At 38.2% G+C, this 10040-nt stretch overlaps 1 long non-coding RNA gene across 3 annotated transcripts; it reads right to left on the minus strand.

Annotated features, from left to right (window-relative positions):
• Positions 1 to 3200: 3200 nt before the first annotated feature.
• On the minus strand, positions 3201 to 6944 carry LOC308407399. Of its 3 annotated transcripts, none has more exons than XR_013973668.1 (5): positions 6831 to 6918; positions 6068 to 6133; positions 5562 to 5717; positions 5017 to 5109; positions 3201 to 4719 (listed from the first exon to the last, which is right to left on the minus strand). It is a non-coding gene; the product is annotated as an uncharacterized lncRNA (long non-coding RNA). The 3 variants fall into 3 exon arrangements; XR_013973669.1 differs by lacking the exon at positions 6831 to 6918 and adding an exon at positions 6675 to 6823; XR_013973667.1 differs by lacking the exon at positions 6068 to 6133 and having other exon boundaries at positions 6831 to 6944.
• Positions 6945 to 10040: the final 3096 nt, after the last annotated feature.

Below are 10040 nucleotides of genomic sequence, written 5' to 3' on the forward strand. Positions count from 1 at the left end.
CGCTGCACCAAAACTCTGGAACAGCCTACCGGTTGATGTCCGTGTGTCGGAAACTATCCAATCTTTTAAATCTCGGTTAAAAACCCATCTATTTAAGCTCGCTTTTCAAACTACTTAGCTTAATTTTCCCTGATTCATGCCTGTTCTTATATTATTATTTTATAATTTTATTCTTTGTTAACTGTTTTCTCCTGTTGTAAATTGCAAGTATGGTTCGTTTGTGAAGCACTTTGTTGTACTTGTGACTTTTAAATGTGCTATAGAAATAAAATTGAAATTGAAATTGAAATTGAAAGGCACAGGTGTTGAACTCCAGGCCTCGAGGGCCAGTGTCCTGCAGGTTTTAGATGTGTCCTTGATCCAACACAGCTGATTTAAATGTCTAAATTACCTCCTCAACATGTCCTGAAGTTCTCAACAGGCCTGGTAATGAACTAATCATTTGATTCAGGTGTGTTGATCCAGGGTGAGATCAAGGCCTGGAGTTCGACACCCCTGGTCTAAGGCCTCAGACTTTCAAAATTCACCACCAGTTGTCCCAAACACAGGAAATTAGCTACAGATACTCAAACTGTTGATGGCCCAGCTGAGTGTATCTATTTCTCCTGTAAAGTTGGGGATTTTAACATGAGCGTCTACAGACTGCCCTGTTTATTACTGTCTATATTCAGCTGAGAAGGTACACATGAAAACCGCTTTCAGTATTTCTAATTTGCTTTCAGCGTGTCACACCACAAACTCAACATGTAATCTGTACTATTGGTTTAACTCGTCGCTCTCCTACAAAGTCACAGCTTCACATAGTTGTCTTCCAGCGCCTGTAGCAGCTATGAATAATTAGTCTCTTTTCATAAATAAACTATTAAAGATGCTACGGGGAAACATTTGCTCTGAGGTCAGGAAATGAGGACAAGCAGGCGAGATACAGCAACAAATCATTGCACAATCTTTATTGAAGGCTCTGTCCTCTCACCCCTCTCAGTCTCCCTGTTCCCCCTCCTGTATCCTCATAGTGGGGTCAGATGTCACATTGAGGTTGCAACAAGTGAAAGCTTGTTCCCAGCGTCACATTTTGGACATTAAGATTTTAAGCCTCCACCTTCCTCTGCGTGTCGATCCCGATGAAGCATCTTTATGTTCGGGTAGTAAATTTTGCTCAAGTAATTTCACTTCAAAGATACCGAGGCCGTGACCAATTTTCTTTGCTCGTCTCAGATTCCCTTCTTGACGATAGTAATTACATACAGATTTAATTAATGTGGGAACGGGAAGGGAGGAGCAGGAGGGGTCTTTGAACTGTACGTTCATAGTAGACGGAGGAAAAGATGGAAAAGGAAAAGAGAAGAAAGAGAGGGAGAGATTAGTGAGCCAAGGCAGAACGAGTTATTTTAGATCCCAAATTGTGAGCCGGAGCTGGGACCAGTAATCTCTGGTAGATGCGTAACATGTCAGTCTCTCATCTGTCTCGTCATTTTCTTGCTGTAAAGTTTAATGTGTATGGTTTGCCTCTCCATCACACGTGTCTTTGCTAGCCTTGCCGTTGCTCTTTCTCCATGCCGCCATCTAGGATGGTAGCCATCCTATCACCTCCCTCTCCTCCTGCTCCTTCCTCCCTCGTTTCCTTTTCTCCTGGGCTGCGGAAGCAAAAAGGGGTTGGAAAAGAAAAAACGCAGACGGCACAAGACAACTCCTTAGTGCTGCGTCAGCACCAGGCGCCTCAGGAGGATAATAAAACGACAGCATAATTCTGTACTGACGAAAGGCTAATGAGGGATGTAGAGGGGAAGAAGAGAAAGCAGGTTGACGGGGCTGGTTGCAGGTGGTCTGCCTATCAGGTGAGGCCATACTGCAAAAATAACAAACTCCTGATTTGTGTAGTTAGTTAGAACTTGTTACATTTTAGCAGACAAAAAGCAGCAGGTATGAGTCAATTAAAACCTCCCCCACCTATTTGAATAGTCACCCACTTCATGGCTTTTATCGCCTGCTATCAGTCCCACATCACAAGCAGGCATCCTCCTGGGCGACGTCTGCTTAGTTTAAAACAGAAGCTCAAGTCCACATTAGCAGAGGTGGGGTGGAGGGGCAACCCCCTTGAATTAATGAAAAGTACCTTTTGAGCCTGCTACGCGGGCGTATCACCCACAGTGATACGTATGGGACTGATAACAGCTGATAAGAATTCAATGGGCAGATAGCAGCCAAATGAGTTGCAATACCTCAGTGACATCTTAATGAGAGTACGGATGGCCGTCTAAGTACCGCACTACACCGCACAACAGACTAACCAGTGTTGGGCAAGTTACTTTGAAAAAGTAATTAATTATAGTTACTAGTTACTTCTTCAAAAAAAGTAACTGAGTTAGTAACTGAGTTACGAGATTCTAAAAGTAATTAATTTATTGCGTTACTTTTAAAAAAAAAACGTTTAACTCTCTGGGGTCCAGGGTATAATTGGCCATTTTTAACTACTTTTGATTTTCCCTCCACATTTCACCTTTAAAAACTATTTACTTTGCCTTGTTTGGTGTCATCCTTTTCAGCACAACCTCACGTGTCTGAATTTACAGTTATGTTTTCATTTTGACATACTGTATTAACACAATTGATCTAAAATCAGACAAAAAAAATGAAATCTGAGTAGAAAAAGTTATATTTTTACTGTAACAACCACAAACATGTTTATTTAATCATGTTTCATGACTTTAAATGCAAATTTAAATGGTCAATTTTAAAATCCTATGCACAAGTTTTGCAAACAACAAAGATATTTGCAGCCATTTACCTTTTACCCCTTTTTTAAATAACCATTTCAAACTATTTACATAACACACTCAAAAAAATGAAACGTTGACTTTAATTAAAATTATTTTGTCAACAGGTTCCACGAAATTGAATTATGTTAGTTTAAAGCAAAAATCTTTAGTTCATCTAATTTAAAAAAACTACTTAAGATTAACAAGACATATTTAAGACCAACTAAATCAAGTTATGTTGTATGAACATAGATGATATATTTTCAGGTTAGATAGTTTAGATTAGTTACTTCAACACATTTCTTATTTGTGGCAGTAAAATGTTAAATTTAAGTTAGATTAATTCAAATATTATATTTTCAGCCACCTTGTGCTTTATTAATTAGTTTTACATAAATCTATTTTGTCAACAGGTTCCACACAAATGAATTAAGTACATCCAACTTATTTTTTAAAATTTATTTTATTGCCAACACATTCAGTGAGCATTTGTGTAAACCCAGTCCAAAATAAAACACAACAGCTCATTAGGGTTAGTAATTAACAGTATGTAGACAGATGCAACATCAAGACTTTAAATTAAATGTCTGTATCTACCAGAAATAGAAGAGAAAAAAAAAACGCATTGAAGATCACATAACACATTGATAAGATGACACTTGAGTTATGCACATGTGATGCTAGTAAGGTCTGTGAGTGTTTTTTTTCTTTTAGTGTCTAAAATGGATAGCAAAGTTGCTATTTGCAATGATTGCTTAGGGTCAGTCCAGTAACACAATGCCAATGAAGTGCTTTCCTTTAACAATGCAAAGTGAAGTGTCCACCTCAACAGCCACAATTTTAAAAAAAAAATTATGTAACAACAACAACAACAATAATAATAATAATAATAATAATAAATAGTCCACTGATATTAGCAATCAAAGAAAATTACATCACCATCCCAAATAAAACTTTAACAAAACATGCCAACATTATGGTCTAACAATAAAACAGCTTGTCAGCGTTCAGTTTTTTTGCAACAGCACAGCAGTAACCATTTAACACTCGCCACTGTCAACATTTATTTTACCAGTGTTTGGGCAAAAAACTTCAGATGTAAACATTTTAACATGGAAACAATTGTTCGTCTTTAAAAGTCCACAAAATATACATTCATCCTGCATTCCCAACTTGGATGATCTGATATCCTCGTGTTGGTGTTGTTCCCAGACCATCATGAAAATGTTGTTCCAGGTTCAACATTGCAAGTGACCAATCACATTGTTGTGACGTTATTCTATTCCAAGCCATTTGTGCATTTATGAAATTCCAATGTTGCAAGGACAATATCAATTCTGCTTACTGTTTATCAAAGGGTTAGGGTTAGGGTCAGTTGATCGGCGGACAGAGGCGGTTTCACGCAGCTTAAGTACAGTTTTTTGTTTTACGCCGGTTTTTCCCGAAGTCGCAAAAGTATGACGTCACAACATTCTGATTGGTCACTTGCAATGTTGATCCTGGAACAACATTTAGTATGATGATCTGGGAACAACACCAACACGGGGATATCAGATCAACCTCCTAACTTACCCTTATTTTTAGTATGTATTGCAATTACCTTTACAATGCACACAATGTAACACAAACTGAATATGAACATATTTCCACCTCATAACAATATGCCTTGAACGCTAATATACACACCACCCTTCAACATTTCTGGTGCAGTATCATCTCTCAATTAAATCCTTTAAATCTCAATGCTTTTGATTGTCTCTTAGCTTTCAGTCTTGAGGTTAACTGAGATTCAGTGCATATATCCCACCCATTAAGAGTGCACATGCAGAGGCCAGGTCTTCCAGGTCATGCAGGACACACTAGATGGTTATACCCACATCGGCTGGAGGAGTGCTGGCATCAGCTCTTTCGATGGTAAAGATAGCAAGGGTAATTTGTTCCAGCTCCCTCTGAACAGCTGTAGCTTAGACACAAAAACATAGAAAAATGGCATCCAGTTTTAAAAAAAGAAAGAAAAAGGGCCAAAGCTACCCTTTAATGACGTAAACACAATATTAGGAACATGCACCCCAGTGCGCCACTATTTTAGACTACAGATTCAACGATAAATATAAATAGTTTGGGTATACAAGAAGATTTCCCAAAACATTTAAACAGGTTCCATGCAAATTACAACAACAACAACATTACAACATGCAACAACATTAGTTATTCAAAATTTGGTTTAATACAGATAAAAAACTAAACTAAAATTACCAACCAATTATTCTTTGAAGAGGATGCTTGGGTCTTCATTCAGGTAAAAAGGTAGTGCCCTGAGGACACACTCCCTCCCCTTTTCAATGGTTTCCTTCTGTAGAGAGTGGCAGAGATACAGGAAGAGAAAACAGAAATACTTTAGGATGACAGAAACTCACATTATACGCAAAATGAATGACATATCCACTGCACAGATAGACATGTACACAAGACCAACTAATCATCACATGGACATGAATAGTTAACCTGTTGGGCAGGGTTTCCACCACATTATATATGTCCATAATGGAGGTAAAGACAAACTAATACATCATCTTTTTTGCATTCAAAACATAACATAAAAACATTCACTTCTGGTTTAACCTAAATCAAGGGATCAGATTTTACATATGTTTAGGTAATTTAAATTTTCCAACGTTTTGAGTACCAAACTTTGTCTTGCTTAATATAAATGTAAGTGCACTGTGCAGCTACCATACACTAGCTGTTTAAATTTGAAAATGATCTTATTAGCCATAATATTTTGCTACCAACAGAATAACGCACCTGTGTGGCTGGGGCCAAAGTTTGTCTAATTTTCTTCCCTGCAACGCCTCCTTTTTTCTTGAAGACTTTTATGAGCTGGTCAGTGTATTGGTCAAGTTGTGTAAAAAGCCTTGGAACATGTGCAGCAGTAGTAATCCTCACATATTCTGCTTCCACCTGAAAATATGTCAACAAACACAACATACTGTACTGTAAATATACATACTATATGTACACATATACAAACTAAAACTAATGTAGAAAGACCTCATTAAAGCTATAATTTTAACACAAACATTTACACAAAATGCTAATGGAGCCATTACAGCTTTTATTGTTATTTATCAAGTTCCAAAAAATATTGATCACAGCTGATCTGAAAAGAATTTCATGCCTCAGGCCCTTGAACTGCAACCTTTACCATGGTTCAGATGTGGAGACGAAATAACAGGGGCATGGGATGGGTCACAAAAGAAAACTTAACTTATAAAACAGTTTTGTTTTTAAAAGTATAACAGTTCACATACCACATACAAGCTCAGCAGTACCACATACACCACATCAGTATAGGAGGGAGCAGGTAAAGGCAGGATCTGAGATTTATAAAGTAAAACAAGAAATTCATTACTTAATTTCAAGAAGCAAATTATTGTTTGAATTACAACTAAATAAAATACTACTCAGAAGAAAAGCAAGAGATTGACACTGCCATGTGCTAACTTTCTATAGAAGCAATTATCACCAGGTCTGTCGACCTCCATTGTCTGTCCACTCATGTCTTGAATAATTTTATTAAAAAAATTAAGTGTGTACTTTCACAAACTGTAATTTATAACTACATTGATATGTATAACTCCGCTAGGAAACATGCTGTATTTACAGACCATTTTTACATAATACAGATTACTGATAGAGCAGAACAATGGTGTCACAGTGGCTTTCGCCCTTGACTTTTTGGATTTTAAATGTCACTTTATGCTATCCTTGCTATCCTATTCGATATTTCCGACTCTCGGATTACAGAAAAGGAATCCCAAGAAAGCAAATGGAAAAATAACCCCTTGAAAGAATAACCCCATGAACCCCTGTAGCTAATCCCTTAATAAAACAAAAAACAATAAAAATGTTTCTTACACAGTCCACAAAATAAGCATGTCCAGGACCCAGTAAAACTAATGTAAAACAAGCACACGCAAACGATATAACATGTCTTGTAAGACAAACGCAAAATATAACCATGCTGGACATATAGATACTACACAACATAGTCAAAGAAAAAAGTGGTCTTACCTCTCAAAGAAACAGCAGCTTGGCGCCAAAACAGCCTTTTTCAGTTAAATTTGAAGTCTTGCGCATGAGCAGGCACAAGCCGTGAAACCTTCTTGTTCTGCGCGGTTTCATTACAACTGTTTTTGCATTACTGCCACCTTGTGGATATACAAGGTATATCGATCCTCATTGACTTAACTTAAATGTTATGCGATCAAGTAACACATTAGTATTATGTACGTTGAATAATAGACACAATTACGTAGACTTGATTAGAAAAACATATGTTAACTTAACAAAAACATATATTTTAAGTAAAATGAAAATAAATAATTAATATACACTGAACAATCCACCTCATTCATTTTTTTGAGTGCAGTCAGCTGTTCTGCATTCAATAAGATGCAACACAAATTATTTGTGCCACTCCAAAAATTTCTGTCCACTATAAAGGAGAACATCACAGCCTGATACCTGCAGGTCTGACAGCAGCAGGTGTATCACTCCTCCTGTTTTCTACCCGTAGTCAGCAGTCGCCTCATTCTGACACACAACACAAAACTATCCACAACACTACACACTAACTACACAAGACAACACATTAACTACACACTCCAAACCCGCTAAACGTCACAAATCTCTCACATTTCAAAACTTTCTCTCTCTCTCACCATCACTCCTAAAACTTCCCCCTCTTCCTAAACAACCAAATGTCATGTTGCCATATCATTTTCTGATTGGTCGACGTGGTGCATTTTTCCACCAACACGAAAGGGCAGGTTTTGTTTTGTTTGGGGGGGGATTTGCTCATAAGCAGAGAGTGCTTGCTAGCGCTGTCCTTAGACAGTAAACATGACGAAACTATTCAGGAAAAAACACGCGTGTATATTGTTTATCATGACTCTGGTTTTACGTGGCCTATCGACACAATTTCAAAACTGGTATATATCACCTTGTTGCTTTGTCATGTTGAAGTGTTCGTGTGATTGGCTTACCACGACTACTTTATTCTTCCTCAGTCAAACAGCAGCATTCATGCGACTGTTTTGCCCCCTTAGCTACAGGTGTTGTGCCAAAAAGTTATTGTATGCCAGAAAGTGACTGCCGCCCGCGGGAGTGCAAATGGAAACCGAATCTGTGACTCTGTTACTTGCAAATTGTCACAGCTATCAATCAAAAGGAGATTTTTAAAAAGTTCAGATTTTGTAAGATTTAGTCAGAACTCTGAGATAATGATGTAATTTGTGATACATTCTATCTAAAGCTTGGCAACAGACATCGCAAATTGTCTAAATAGTAAAAACGAAACAAAAAATTATTTCTTTCTTCTTGTTTGTCATGGTGCAAATCTGAAACACGTGGCTGTATAAAATCAATATTATTTTACAGTTGGTTATGACTGACTGGTGAAACTTTTCTCCCTCACCTCCAGGTCTTATGTCTGTTTCCTGTTCTCAGCCGAACAAATCGCCTCTTATGGGACATTGATAAAACTCCCACGTCTGTGCCATACACTATGTCCCATCTGTTAGCAGCACATTTGTTAGTCATGTAGCTGCAAGTAAAAGAGGACAACAATTATATCTGATGTGTAAAGCTCGCTGGAGATTAAGTCAAAGCTGGTCTGCTGCTAAAGATGTTATCCAAGTTTTAAAGAAGATTTCTCTGGATATGAGTTAGACATTTCCTGCTGTGCGCACACACACACTCACACACACATGGATCTGACGCCAACAGCAGTGTCTGCAAAGTTGAAAGGAGGCGAGCAAAGGAGAGGAGAGAAGGTAGAGATGATCGATAAAAGTAATTGTGTCCAATGATGGGCATCACTGGCAGCATTACAATCAACAGTGATGTCATCAAGTGCCTCCTGCAAGAGTCGTGGAGCAGTCTACAGACAGAGACAACTGAGGAAGATGCTTATATAATAAGATGAAGGAACTGCTATGTGAGAGATTAATTCTGCAAGTGAACTTGATGACAAACTAAACAGAAAAAGTGCTTAAGTCATGAACAGCAGGGCAAACACTCTGCATGAGAAAGACACGCTGGTTTTTACCCCCGCTCCTTCTTCCGCTTCCTCTCTCCTGAGCCTGTAGATAAGAAAACTTGAGGCAGGAGGTTTTACATTCTCTGGCCAAGCCACAAAGTCAACAGCATCGACTACCCTGTCAAAAATCGATGGGCGCAAAAATCATTTTGGCATCTCTGCTTCTGCTCGGAGCCAAACTTACAGGGCCTCATTTGTATAAGGCATTCTCACCCTATATTTGATGGAGATTGGCTTAACACACACACACGTACGCTGGTGAAAAATGTGACCTGCTGGTATTTCACATCATTAAATCAGAGCTGCAGCTGAGATGTGTAACAGTAGTTGCTGAGAAAACTAGCAGACCTGACCCGAGATAAAGGTTGGTCTGTGGCTAAAGGTCATTACTCACCGAGCATGCTGCAAAAACATGACACAAAATTCAAAATTATTTGGGTCTGAAGTTGTTGTGTAATGTATATGCACACACCAAACATACAGTACATACATACAAAAACACATTGTGAAAACAATAAAGTTGACATCAGCGCTGGTCCTGATGTTTCTTGACAAGAAAAGGAAGAAACGGAAATTCTGGTTCATTTAAATGTCACAAGGAGGCAACAGCAGGAAGTTGAAGCTGTATCGCAGCTGCTTTTGTACATTTCAGGAGGTCAGCATGGCAGTTTGAGCTCTTGTCGGCAGAGTTGGCACCACATCTAAGGAGGCAAAGAAATCATTTCAGAGACCCATTCAAAGCAGTGGTCAGATTGGTCAAATCTGTTTATACAGGTCAGCAAAATCTAGCTTGTTTCTACAAAACAAAACTTGAAGTATTTGCATAGATTTTACGTGTTCGTAAAGCTTACGTCAAGATCTTAAATGGGTAAGGTCTCCAATATATCAAACTGGCAGTTCCTTTGACCGAATTACAGGAGGAGCCAGTTCACAATGAGAAAAACAGCGCTGCCAAAAAGCTAGCTGTTCTATCAGTGTAGAAATTAACATAGCGCAAGCTAGCAAGCTAGATAAAAGTTTAGTCTTTTACATTTTGTTTCATAGAGGTACTCACCTCATACTAATGTCATGTGAGCATATGGTTTTTAAACAGCATACTACAAGAATATAGACCTGTCACAGCTGCTGTTTGTCGCTATTATATGTAGGTTCAAAGAAGGTGCGCATAATGCTACAGCATA

The sequence above is a fragment of the Rhamphochromis sp. 'chilingali' genome, assembly GCF_963969265.1.
Source record: "Rhamphochromis sp. 'chilingali' genome assembly, chromosome: 1".
In the NCBI taxonomy this organism is placed as follows: Eukaryota; Metazoa; Chordata; class Actinopteri; order Cichliformes; family Cichlidae; genus Rhamphochromis; species Rhamphochromis sp. 'chilingali'.